This window comes from Oncorhynchus nerka, linkage group LG28 (assembly GCF_034236695.1).
Source record: "Oncorhynchus nerka isolate Pitt River linkage group LG28, Oner_Uvic_2.0, whole genome shotgun sequence".
NCBI lineage: Eukaryota > Metazoa > Chordata > Actinopteri > Salmoniformes > Salmonidae > Oncorhynchus > Oncorhynchus nerka.
The window spans coordinates 8625873-8639910 of record NC_088423.1 but is presented as its reverse complement, the minus strand read 5'-3'; the positions used below and the strand labels follow the sequence as shown (position 1 = coordinate 8639910).

The following is a 14038-nucleotide window of genomic DNA, read 5'->3' as shown; positions in this document are numbered from 1 at the left end:
ACTTTGAGATATCAGCTGATGTACGAAGGGCAATATAAATCAATGTGATTTGATTTTGATTTGATCACTGAGTACTACTCTTTATATTGTCAAGCATGGTGGTGTCTGCATCATATTATGGGTATGCTTGTCATCGGCAAGGACCAGGGAGTTTTTTATCATAAAAAACTCCCTGGTCCTTTCCGATGACACAGGCAACATCCTAGAGGAAAGTCTGCTTTCCAACAGACACTGGGAGATGAATTCACCTTTCAGCAGGACAATAATCAAAAACACAAGGCCTAATCTACACTGTAGTTTCTTACCAATACAACATTGAATGTTCCTGAGTGGCCTAGATACAGTTTTGATTTAACCCTTGTGTAGTCATAATATTCTGTATACTCCCCTTGTCCTAAGGTTAAAAAATGACCCACCTTCACTAAACCCCTAAAATAAAGCAGCTTAATTGAATTTTACACCCCAAATCTATTTTGCATGAAGAAACAACTGTTCATTCATCACAAACTTTGTGAATATCTGTGTTTTCCCTCTTCACAATGAGGAAAGACTGTATTTAATCAGTGGACACCACTCATTTTTATTACAACACACTTATCAATCTTGTTTTCTTTACTAAAGTAGAGATGTATTATTATTATTATTATTATTGCTAAAGGTACTGCATAGGTCTAAAAATACATTTTTTTAGCAAGAGATAGCACTTGTATAGCACTAAGAAAGTAGCAGAAACGTACAGAAAGTAGTTTTGAAGGGAAACAATAACAGTCTTGAACTTTTTTGGCAACATAGTAATATATTCTTAAATACTCTACAATGAGGAATTCAACTACAAAATACTAGTCTTGTCCCATTTATTTGAACCATTACCCCCACCCACAAGATGTATAAACAACAACAATTAATACGAATAAAATAAGATAATAGTTACAAAAATGTGAAGAACATAAATCAATCAACTCTAATTAGCATATGTAGGACAGTATGCAAGTGCGTGTGCATGGACTTTGCAGATGTATTTCTCACATGTGCAGCACATAGTATTTGTTTTACAGTCCTTCTTTGGGGGGCAGAATTGGCATCTCCTCCTCTTTCCTGCCCCAGCTGCAGCCTCAGGTGGATCAGGACAAGATTCAGCCCCCTGAACAGCTTTCACAAGTGCTGCAGAGGCTGCTGTGCTGGGGAGGCGCTCTCTTCTTTGAATGTGTGGGGTTACATGTGCCTTTCCCAGCTTCTCCAGGATCAACCTCCTCTTGTTCCACTTATCAGGCATCTAGGTAGGGTTGATCTTGTTCCATTTCACAAAGGCATTGTATGAGGACACATCAATGATGTTATGGAAGATGACCAGGGGCCAGCGGCCAGTCATCCTCCTGCAGCTGTGAATTCCAATCACTTTGTCCAGGTTGTCCACGCCTCCTTTGTTGTGGTTGTAGTCCAGGATGATGGCTGGCTTCCTGGCCTCACGATCACTGATCTCAGCAGTTTTGTGCAGTGTGATCAGGAGGACCGTGTCCTTGTTCCTCTTTGGGAGGTAAGAAACTAGAGTGGTGGTGAAGGCAAACTTTGATGAGAAGGCCTCTCTCCCCCTTGTTATGAGTGCAGGGGAGCTCTGGCTTGTTCTTTCTAACTGTGCCCACCATGGTGATCTTCCTCTTCATTTTTCTTCCATTTTTCTGATAGAGTATTTTTCTGACAGAGTATTTTGTGTAGATCGTTGACAAGGAATTACAATTAAATCCATTTTAATCCCACAACGAAATGTGGAAAAAGTAAAGGGGTGTGAATACTTTCTGAAGGCACTGTACATGTGTATATGTATATATCTAAAACTATTTAGCAGCCGAGGTTCAGTCAGAGGTGAGAGAAATATGAGGCTTAGTCAACCTGCTGGTTATCAGCACACTAAAGTAGCGGAATATATTAACGGACGACAACTGTTTTGAGGTTTTGATGTGTCGAGCGGAATAAATCATCTAGAAACTTTGTTATGTAATGGCCGAATTAGGGCAGAAGAGTTTATGCTTGGAGAAACTGACAAATTGGGAGTTTCTTTTTATTTGTGGACCTGGCTTACAGAGATGTATAGCAACAGGCTGTAAACAAGAAGCTCATCAAGCTGTCAGGTAAAGGGAAGTCATCACATCCCAGGTGTGTCTGGGCTCCTGAGTGGTGCAGCGGTCTAAGGCACTGCATCTCTGTGCAAGAGGGGACACTACAGTCCCTGGTTCAAATCCAGGCTGGATCACATCTGACCGTGATTGGGAGTCCCATAGGGTGGTGCACAAAGAGTTTTGCAGTGGTAGGCTGTCATTGTAAATAAGAATTTGTTCTTAACTTACTTGCCTAGTTAAATAAAGGTTAAATACAAAAATTACAACAATTAAAAATGTGTGTTTCCCAATTGGGATCAGAAATAGAGGAACACTGAACGGAATCTCAAGATATCAAGATATCTCCCCAGCACCATTTCCTCAGTGATAGCAGTAGTAGAGAGGGGTTAGCATTGTGGGATGGCCAAACACACACACACCTGTCTATTGTCTGGTTCATCCATGCTGTAATGTTCTCTGTCTGGCCCCTCACTAGTTTTGTTTCCCAACAGGAAGCCCAGGCACGTCATCAATGTGTTGGCTGCCTCATCCACCGAAGGAGGAGGGCCCAGCTCCCTGCTTGACTCCCCTATAGACAGAGAGAAGGAGAGAGCGAGAGAGATAGAGGGAAATTAATGAAGAGAGAGAAGGGGGAGAGAGAGGGAGAAGGAGGAAGAGAGAGAGACAGAAAGAGAGAGAGAAGGAGTATGTTTGTGAGTGTGTATAAAACAAAGTAAACCAACTGGCTTTACCTGGAAGGCAACCACACCTTGGAAAGAAACTAGACCAGAGAAGGAGCACATGAAAATGACAAGATTCACAAGGCAACCATGCAGTAAACTGATGGATAAATGTCCTTTACGTGTTCAAGTCCCAACCCAACATTTTTTAAATACTAAATCAATACCAATCACAAAAACTAAAACTAAAAGAGAACACAAATGGGAGAAGGCATAAAGTAGAGTAGGGTAGAAACCGAGTAGAGTAGAGTAGAGTAGAGTAGGGTAGAAACTGAGTAGGGTAAGGTTGAAACTGAGTAGGGTAGACTAGAGTATGGTAGGGTTGAAACCAAGTAGAGTAGAGTAGGGTAGGGTAGAAACTGAGTAAGGTAGGGTTGAAACCGAGTAGGGTAGAGTTGGGTGAATCGGGTGGGGTAGGGTAGAGTAGGGTAGGGTAGAGTAGAGTAGAGTTGGGTACAGTAGGATAGAGTAGAGTAAGGAAGAGTAGGGTAGGGTAGAGTACAGTAGAGTAGAGTAGGGAAGGGTTGAGCGCAGTAGAGTAGGTAGAGTAGAGTAAAGTTGGGTAGAGTACAGTGGAGTACAGTAGGGTACAGTAGGGTAGAGTAGAGTAAGGTAGAGTAGGGTGCATTAGAGTAGGGTAGGGTTGAGTACAGTAGAGTAGGGTAGAGTAAAGTTTTGTAGAGTACAGTGGAGTAGAGTAGGATAGAGTAGGGCAGAGTACAGTAGGGTACAGTAGAGTAGAGTAGCATAGGGTACAGTAGAGTTGAGTACAGTAGAGAAGGGTGGGGTCGAGTAGGGTAGAGAAAAGAGACTCAATACCTGAACTACTCCTGAGAGCAGAGCTGTGCATCAGAGGTAAACTCTCTTGAGATTGAGACTGAACTGGACACACAATTTTCCCTCCCTCATGATGTCATCTATGTTGTGAAGTTCACCAGTCCCTCCTGCAGCAAATCCCCCCCACAACATGATGCGGCCACCCCTGTGCTTCACATTTGGGATGGTGTTCTTCGGCTTGCAAGCCTCCCCCTTTTTCCTCCAGACATAATGGTGGTCATTATGGCCAAACAGTTCTATTTTTGTTTCATCAGACCAGAGGACATTACTCCAAAAAGTACAATCCTTGTCCCCATGTGCAGTTGCAAACCGTAGGCTGGCTTTTTATGACGGTTTTGGAGCAGTGGCTTCTTCCTTGCTGTGCGGCCTTTCGGGTTATGTACCTGTTTCCTCCAGCATCTTCACAATGTCCTTTGCTGTTGTTCTGGGATTGATTTGCACTTTTCGCACCAAAGTACTGAACACGTCTCCTTCCTGAGCGATATGACGGCTGCATGGTCCCATGGTGTTTATACTATTGTTTGTATAGATGAACGTGGTACCTTCAGGCGTTTGGAAATGGATCCCAATGATGAACCAGACTTTTGGAGGTCTACATTTTTTTTCTGAGGTCTTTGCTGATTTCTTTTGATTTTCCCATGATGTCAAGCAAAGAGGCACTGAGTTTGAAGGTAGGCCTTCAAATACATCCACAGGTACACCTCCAATTGAGTCAAATGATGTCAATTATCCTATCAGAATGACATAATTTTCTGGAAGTTTCCAAGTCAACTCAGTGTATGTAAACTTCTGACCCACTGGATTTGTGACACAATGAATTATAAGTGAAATAATCTGTAACCAATTGCTGGAAAAATGGCATATGTCATGCACAATGTAGATGTCCTAACTGACTTGACAAAATTATAGTTTGTTCACAAGACATTTGTGGAGTGGGAGTGGGAGTGGGAGTGGGAGTGAGAGTGAGAGTGAGAGAGAGAGAGAGAGAGAGAGAGAGAGAGAGAGAGAGAGAGAGAGGATACAGTATGTACACATGTACAGTATATTGGAGAGGGTCTGAATATCCTCTGAAACTACTGTAATAGGATGATAGGAACGAAGACACTTCTAGCAATGCTGGAGGTTTCATTGTCATCATTACTAATATGTCTCTAGATCCTGCTCTGGTTTCGTCACCAGGATGTTATTGTTACACTGATACCTGATGCTGCCGCTGGTGGACTACTTTGTTATGGGCGAGGTGTTGCTAAGTAACGTGTTGATCTCACCGGAAGAGCTGGTTTCTCTCTGCTGTGTGTGTGTTAAGGGTGTTAGATGTGGATGTGGGAATGTCAAAGAAAGAAAGCTGACAGAGGGTGATGTGTTCAACTAAATAGTAGTGAGAGAGATTAGACAGCCTGGTTTCTTTGGGTGTTTTCAAAAGGAACCGAATGGAAGCAAACGGGCTGAAACAGGGAGGGACCTAACATCCACCATCACAGGGAGCTCCTAACATCCACCATCACAGGGAGCTCCTAACATCCACCATCACAGGGAGCTCCTAACATCCACCATCACAGGGAGCTCCTAACATCCACCATCACAGGGAGCTCCTAACATCCACCATCACAGGGAGCTCCTAACATCCACCATCACAGGGAGCTCCTAACGTCCACCATCACAGGGGGCTCCTAACGTCCACCATCACAGGGGACTCCTAACATCCACCATTACAGGGGGCTCCACCATCAAAGGGGGCTCCCAACATCGACCTTCACAGAGAGCTCCACCATCACAGGGGGCTCCTAGCATCCACCATCACAGGGGGCTCCACCATTACGGGGGGCTCCAAACGTCCACCATCACAGGGGGCTCCACCATTACGGGGGGCTCCAAACATCCACCATCACAGGGGGCTTCTAACATCCACCATCACAGGGAACTCCACCATTACATGGGGCTCCTAACATCCACCATTACATGGGGCTCCTAACGTCCACCATCACAGGGAGCTCCTAACATCCACCATCACAGGGGGCTCCTTAACGTCCACCATTACAGGGAGCTCCTAACATCCACCATTACAGGGGGCTCCACCATCACAGGGGGCTCCTAACATCCACCATCACCAGGGGCTCCACCATCACAGGGGGCTCCTAACATCCACCATCACAGGGAGCTCCACCATCACAGGGGGCTCCACCATCACAGGGGGCTCCTAACATCTACCATCACAGGGAGCTCCTAACATCCACCATCACAGGGAGCTCCTAACATCCACCATGACAGGGAGCTCCTAACATCCACCATTACAGGGAGCTCCTAACATCCACCATCACAGGGAGCTCCTAACATCCACCATCACAGGGAGCTCCTAACATCCACCATCACAGGGAGCTCCTAACATCCACCATCACAGGGAGCTCCTAACATCCACCATCACAGGGAGCTCCTAACATCCACCATCACAGGGAGCTCCTAACATCCACCATCACAGGGAGCTCCTAACATCCACCATTACAGGGGGCTCCACCATCACAGGGGGCTCCTAACATCCACCATCACCAGGGGCTCCACCATCACAGGGGGCTCCTAACATCCACCATCACAGGGAGCTCCACCATCACAGGGGGCTCCACCATCACACGGGGCTCAGTAAATAAAGGGTCTCTACCATTAAAAAAAAGACAGACAGGGTGACAGACAGGCAGACAAAGAGACAGACAGACAGACAGACAGACAGACAGACAGACAGAGAGAGAGACAGACAGGCAGACAGAGAGAGAAACAGAGAGAGACAGACAGACAGAGAGACAGACAGAGAGACAGAGACAGACAGAGAGACAGACATACAGAGAGAGAGACAGACAGACAGAGAGAGACAGACAGAAAGACAGACAGAATGACAGAGACAGACAGAGAGACAGACATACAGAGAGAGAGAGACAGACAGACAGCCTATAGCAGCAGGTGTGTGTGTCTTTTGACAGACAGACAGACAGACAGACAGACAGACAGACAGACAGACAGACAGACAGACAGACAGACAGACAGACAGACAGACAGACAGACAGACTATCACAGCAGGTGTTTGTGTGTCTTTTGATTTAGGTCTGATACATGGCTTCATTTGAATATATTTACTTGAGCATACCGACATTGCAACATACTGTTTGTTATTGAATTTATCCAGGTGACAGCCTAGATCTTGGACAGCTTCCAAAGCAAAAAGACAAAGGATTTCACTAAATTAGAAACATGCACTCCTCTGCTACACAATTTGAATATGAAAAAAACAAAACAATATAAAGTAAGCTTGTGTGTTTGCCCTACTCTCCTCTCCTTCTCCTCTCCTAGTCCTCCTCTATCAGATTCCTGAGCTGCGGAGAGAGAGGAGAGAAGAGAGACAGATGGTTGCCATGGTAACTATCTGCCAGCGCAAAAGGCAGCGAGGAGGAATGTGTTCCTGTGTGGACGCACCTGGTTCTATCTCCGTTTGCAACCTTTTGAGAGGAGAGAGGAGCTAGCAGGGGAGCAAGTAGGGGAACCAACCCTCCATACCACAGCTGAGCAGGGGAGCCCCATTCCTCCATACCACAGGTGCAGGCAAGCCCCATATCTCCATACCACAGGAGAGCAGGGGAGCCCCATACCTCCATACCACAGGAGAGCAGGGGAGCCCCATACCTCCATACCACAGGAGAGCAGGGGAGCCCCATACCTCCATACCACAGGAGAGCAGGGGAGCCCCATACCTCCATACCACAGGAGAGCAGGGGAGCCCCATATCTCCATACCACAGGAGAGCAGGGGAGCCCCATACCTATATACCTCCATACCACAGGAGAGCAGGGGAGCCCCATATCTCCATACCACAGGAGAGCAGGGGAGCCCCATACCTATATACCTTCATACCACAGGAGAGCAGGGGAGCCCCACACCTCAATAACACAGGGGAGCAGGGGAGCCCCATACCTCCATACATCCATACTACAGGAGAGCAGGGGAGCCCCATACCTCCATACATCCATACTACAGGAGTGCAGGGGAGCCCCATACCTCCATACCACAGGAGAGCAGGGGAGCCCCTACCTCCATACTACAGGAGAGCAGGGGAGCCCCATACCTCCATACTACAGGAGAGCAGGGGAGCCCCATACCTCCATACCACAGGAGAGCAGTGGAGCCCCATACCTCCATACTACAGGAGAGCAGGGGAGCCCCATACCTCCATACTACAGGAGAGCAGGGGAGCCCCATACCTCCATACTACAGGAGAGCAGGGGAGCCCCATACCTCCATACTACAGGAGAGCAGGGGGCCCCATGCCTCCATACCACAGGAGGAGGGGAGAGCAGGAGGCAGGGGCCTCCATACTACAGGAGAGCAGGGGAGCCCCATACCTCCATACCACAGGAGAGCAGGGGAGCCCCATACCTCCATACCACAGGAGAGCAGGGGAGCCCCATACCTCCATACCACAGGAGAGCAGGGGAGCCCCATACCTCCATACCACAGGAGAGCAGGGGAGCCCCATACCTATATACCTCCATACCACAGGAGAGCAGGGGAGCCCCATACCTCCATTCCACAGGAGAGCAGGGGTGCCCCATACCTCCATACCACAGGAGAGCAGGGGTGCCCCATACCTATATACCTCCATACCACAGGAGAGCAGGGGAGCCCCATACCTCCATACCACAGGAGAGCAGGGGTGCCCCATACCTCCATACCACAGGAGAGCAGGGGTGCCCCATACCTATATACCTCCATACCACAGGAGAGCAGGGGAGCCCCATACCTCCATACCACAGGAGTGCAGGGGAGCCCCATACCTCCATACCACAGGAGAGCAGGGGTGCCCCATACCTATATACCTCCATACCACAGGAGAGCAGGGGAGCCCCATACCTCCATACCACAGGAGTGCAGGGGAGCCCCATACCTCCATACCACAGGAGAGCAGGGGTGCCCCATACCTCCATACCACAGGAGAGCAGGGGTGCCCCATACCTCCATACCACAGGAGAGCAGGGGAGCCCCATACCTCCATACCACAGGAGAGCAGGGGAGCCCCATACCTCCATACCACAGGAGAGCAGGGGAGCCCCATACCTCCATACCACAGGAGAGCAGGGGAGCCCCATACCTCCATACTACAGGAGAGCAGGGGAGCCCCATATCTCCATACTACAGGAGAGCAGGGGAGCCCCATACCTCCATACCACAGGAGAGCAGGGGAGCCCCATACCTCCATACCACAGGAGAGCAGGGGAGCCCCATACCTCCATACCACAGGAGAGCAGGGGAGCCCCATACCTCCATACCACAGGAGAGCAGGGGAGCCCCATACCTCCATACCACAGCCGCTTTTCCCTACTGAGCAGAATTCCTGTTCAAATCAATCCACCCTACTGTCACACAGTACCAGCAGTAACAGCATTGGTATTCCATGCCTTCACCACATTTAACGGCCCAAGCTGATGTTGTTCTCCTGTGGTGGGAAAGAGGGGGACGTAGGGAGGAAACCAGACTTTCCACGGGGATGCAGAGGAATGGCCCGCTGTGATCTAAACAGAAACCGAAGACGAGGTATGGGAGAGGAGTGCGAGAGCGAGGGGGAGAAAGAGGTCGGAGCGAGGGGGAGTGGTAGAGAGGTAGAGAAATGGGGAGCGAGGGGAAGTGGTAGAGAGGTAGAGAGAGGGGGAGTGGTAGAGCAGTAGAGAGAGGGAGAGGATTATAGAGAAAGAGTGACTAAGAACTAGACAGTCTGAACATGGGGGTCAGGAAGAACTAGCGAGTCTGGAAATGGGGGGTCAGGAATAACTAGAAAGACTGGACATGGGGGGTCAGAAAGAACAAGTGAGTCTGGACATGGGGGAGTCAGGAAGAACTAAAGAGTTTGGACAGGGGAATGTTAGGAAGAAGAACTAGAGAGTCTGGACAGGGGGATGTTAGGAAGAAGAACTAGAGATTCTGGACAGGGGATGTTAGGAAGAAGAACTAGAGAGTCTGGACAGGGGGTGTTAGGAATAAGAACTAGAGAATCTGGACAGGGGGGTGTTAGGAAGAACTAGAGAGTCTGGACAGGGGGATGTTAGGGAGAAGAACTAGAGAATCTGGACAGGGGGATGTTAGGGACAAGAACCAGAGAGTCTGGACAGGGGGTGTTAGGAAGAAGAACTAGAGAGTTTGGACAGGGGGATGTTAGGAAGAAGAACTAGAGAGTCTGGACAGGGGGTGTTAGGAATAAGAACTAGATAGTCTGGACAGGGGGTGTTAGGAAGAACTAGACATTCTGGACAGGGGGATGTAAGGGAGAAGAACTAGAGAATCTGGACAGGGGGTGTTAGGAAGAAAAACTAGAGAGTCTGGACAGGGGGTGTTAAGGAGAAGAACTAGAGTCTGGACAGGGGGTGTTAGGGAGAAAAACTAGAGAGTCTGGACAGGGGGTGTTAGGAAGAAGAACTAGAGAGTCTGAACAGGGGGATGTTAGAAAGAAGAACTAGAGAGTCTGGACAAGGGGATGTTAGGAAGAAAAACTAGAGAGTCTGGACAGGGGGGTGTTAAGGAGAAGAACTAGAGTCTGGCCAGGGGGGTGTTAGGGAGAAGAACTAGAGAGTCTGGACAGGGGGGTGTTAGGTAGAAGAACTAGAGAGTCTAGACGGGGGGCGTCAGGAAGAACTAGAGAGTCTGGACAGGGGGTGTTAGGGAGAAGAACTAGAGTCTGGACAGGGGATGTTAGGCAGAAGAACTAGATAGTCTGGAGAGGGGGATGTTAGGGAGAAGAACTAGATAGTCTGGACAGGGGGTGTTAGGCAGAAGAACTAGAGAGTCTGGACAGGGGGGTGTTAGGCAGAAGAACTAGAGAGTCTGGACAGGGCGGTGTTAGGTAGAAGAACTAGAGAGTCTGGACAGGGCGGTGTTAGGTAGAAGAACTAGAGAGTCTGGAGAGGGGGGGTATTAGGGAGAAGAACTAGAGAGTCTGGACAGGGAGGGGTCAGGAAGAACTAGAGAGTCTGGACACAGGGGGGCGTCAGGAAGAACTAGACAGTCTGGAAAGGGGGGGCGTCAGGAAGAACTAGACAGTCTGGAAAGGGGGGGCGTCAGGATAACAATTCAGCTAATGACCTCCGAGATGTGCAATGTCTGGTAAAGATGCCGCAAAAGACCGAACCGAACACTGCTTAGCTCTGACACACACATTCGATCTGCACTCACCCACACACTGTATGGACAGACAAACAAAAGGACAGAGCAGTGCAGAGTTACCGGGGACGTATTATCCAGGCAGTACAAGGAGGTGTGTGTAGGGGAGCCGAGCTCAGGTTGTGGAATGTGAGGGCTCTCCCCAAACTTTGCTTTCCGCAGAGGGGCTGGGAGCAGAAAGCACACAAACACACACACACAATGAGACAGAACACACACAGGGACAAAGAACAACCAAACGATGAGAGAGAGAGAGAGAGAGAGAGAAGCGAGAGAAGCGAGACAGACAGATAGAGGGGGAGACAGACCGAAAGGGGGAGACAGGCAGAGAGGGGGAGCCAGACAGAGAGGGGGGAGACAGACAGACAGAGAGGGGAGACGACAGACAGAGGGGCGGGAGACAGACAGAGAGAGAGAGAAGAAAGGCAGAGAGGAGGGGAGACAGACAGAGAGAGAAGGGAGACAGACACATAGAGGGGGAGACAGACAAAGAGAGAGAGAGAGTAGACAGACAGAAAGGGGGAAGCAGACACACAGGGGGAGACAGACAGAGAGAGAAGGGAGACAGACTGAGGGGGGAGACGACAGACAGAGGGCGGGAGACAGACAGAGAGAGAAGGGAGACAGACAGAGGGGGAAACAGACAGAAAGGGGGGAGACAGACAGAAAGAGAAGGGAGACAGAGAGAGAGAAGGGAGACAGACAGATAGAGGGGGAGACAGAGAGAGAGTAGACAGACAGAAAAGGGGAAGCAGACAGAGGGGGGAGACAGACAGAGAGCGAGGGGAGACAGACAGAGAGAGCTTATGAAATTGCGCTGGCACGTTGAAATGACTAACACACAGCAAAGCTAATTCATGTCAACTCATTTGAGTTGGATCACAAGTAACTGGTCACAGATACAACTTTAGCTCAAGATTGTATCAGTGACATAGTATACAGAACAACAAGAGCACAGCTGGCACCAAGCCAATACCTCCCTACCAGGGCTCTCCAAACAGCTGAAACCAAGCCAATACCTCCCTAACAGGGCTCTCCAAACCAGCTGGCACCAAGCCAATACCTCCCAACCAGGGCTCTCCAAACAGCTGACACCAAGCCAATACCTCCCTACCAGGGCTCTCCAAACAGCTGACACCAAGCCAATACCTCCCTACCAGGGCTCTCCAAACAGCTGACACCAAGCCAATACCTCCCTACCAGGGTTCTCCAATTAGCTGACACCAAGCCAATACCTCCCTACCAGGGCTCTCCAATTAGCTGACACCAAGCCAATACCTCCCTACCAGGGCTCTCCAACCAGCTGACACCAAGCCAATACCTCCCTACCAGGGCTCTCCAATTAGCTGACACCAAGCCAATACCTCCCTACCAGGGCCTCCAACCAGCTGGCCAATACCTCCCTACCAACCAGCTGACACCAAGCCAATACCTCCCTACCAGGGCTCTCCAACCAGCTGACACCAAGCCAATACCTCCCTACCAGGGCTCTCCAATTAGCTGACACCAAGCCAATACCTCCCTACCAGGGCTCTCCAACCAGCTGACACCAAGCCAATACCTCCCTACCAGGGCTTTTAGCTGACACCAGGCCAATACCTCCTACCACCAATTAGCTGACACCAAGCCAATATCTCCCTACCAGGGTTCTCCAACCAGCTGACACCAAGCAAATACCTCCCTACCAGGGCTCTCCAACCAGCTGACACCAAGTCAATAGCTTTTATACCAGGGCTCTCCAACCAGCTGACACCAAGCCAATAGCTTTTATACCAGGGCTCTCCAACCAGCTGACACCAAGCCAATAGCTTTTATACCAGGGCTCTCCAACCAGCTGACACCAAGCCAATAGCTTTTATACCAGGGCTCTCCAACCAGCTGACACCAAGCCAATAGCTTTTATACCAGGGCTCTCCAACCAGCTGACACCAAGCCAATAGCTTTTATACCAGGGCTCTCCAACCAGCTGACACCAAGCCAATAGCTTTTATACCAGGGCTCTCCAACCACACCCTCCTGTAGGTTTTCACTTCAACCCTTTTCCAGGAGAGCTACCCTCCCGTAGGTTTTCACTCTAACCCTTTTCCAAGTGAGCTACCCTCCAGTAGGTTTTCACTCCAACCTTTTTCCAGGAGAACTCCCCTCCAGGAGGTTTTCACTCTAACCCTTTTCCAGGAGAGCTACCCTCCAGTAGGTTTTCACTCTAACCCTTTTCCAGGAGAGCTACCCTCCGGTAGGTTTTCACTCTAACCCTTTTCCAGGAGAGCTACCCTCCAGTAGGTTTTCACCTCAACCCTTTTCCAGGAGAGCTACCCTCCAGTAGGTTTTCACTCCAACCCTTTTCCAGGAGAGCTCCCCTCCAGTAGGTTTTCACTCCAACCCTTTTCCAGGAGAGCTCCCCTCCAGGAGGTTTTCACTCAGTTGTACCTAACCTGATTCACCTTATCAATCAGTTAATTATTAGAATCAGGTGCTCTAGCTTAGGGTTAGAGCGAAAACTTACTGGACAGTAGCTCTCCAGGAACAAGGTTGGAGAGCCCTGTCCTATACATTACTCCTACAGATGTAGGATCTTAATTTGGTCACCCTGTTGCATGATAACTTGTGTGCAATGCAGGAAATGTAAAACTTGTAGTGTATTTGTCTAAAGTTTTTAAATTCCACTTTGACATTTCCAATTGATTTTCCCTTACAAAATATGTATGAACCCTTTCAATAAAGTCCAATGATTATAATCTACATAATAATTTACATTTCCTGTCGCTGCAGAATTATTTTCCTGCTGTAGCAAACTGGCTCAAAATAAGATCCTACATCAGTATACATTAACCAATCACCTAATCACATTCCTTGGGCATTTTTAATTGTCAGTCGATAAAAGTGATAATTACAGTTTAACATAGAACAGAACGTCAAACATCCTCAGACTTCTATTGAATAATAATCCTTTAAATTTAAGAGCATTGAAACATGTAAATGTCTGTCAGCCTGCCTAGTGACGCAATCAAATCAAATGTTATTCATCACATGCACCGAATACAACAGGTAGACCTTACCATGAAATGCTTACATACAAGCCCTTAACGAACAGTGCAGAATGAGAAAATATTTTCTAAATAAACTAGTTAAAAAAGGAACACAATAAAAGAACAATAACGAGGATTTATACAGCAGGTACCG

General features: G+C 48.6%; 1 pseudogene; it reads right to left on the bottom strand.

Moving 5' to 3' along the window:
• LOC115122763 (protein TANC2-like) overlaps nt 1-14038 on the bottom strand; it is a 224648-nt pseudogene that overhangs the window by 110371 nt on the left and 100239 nt on the right.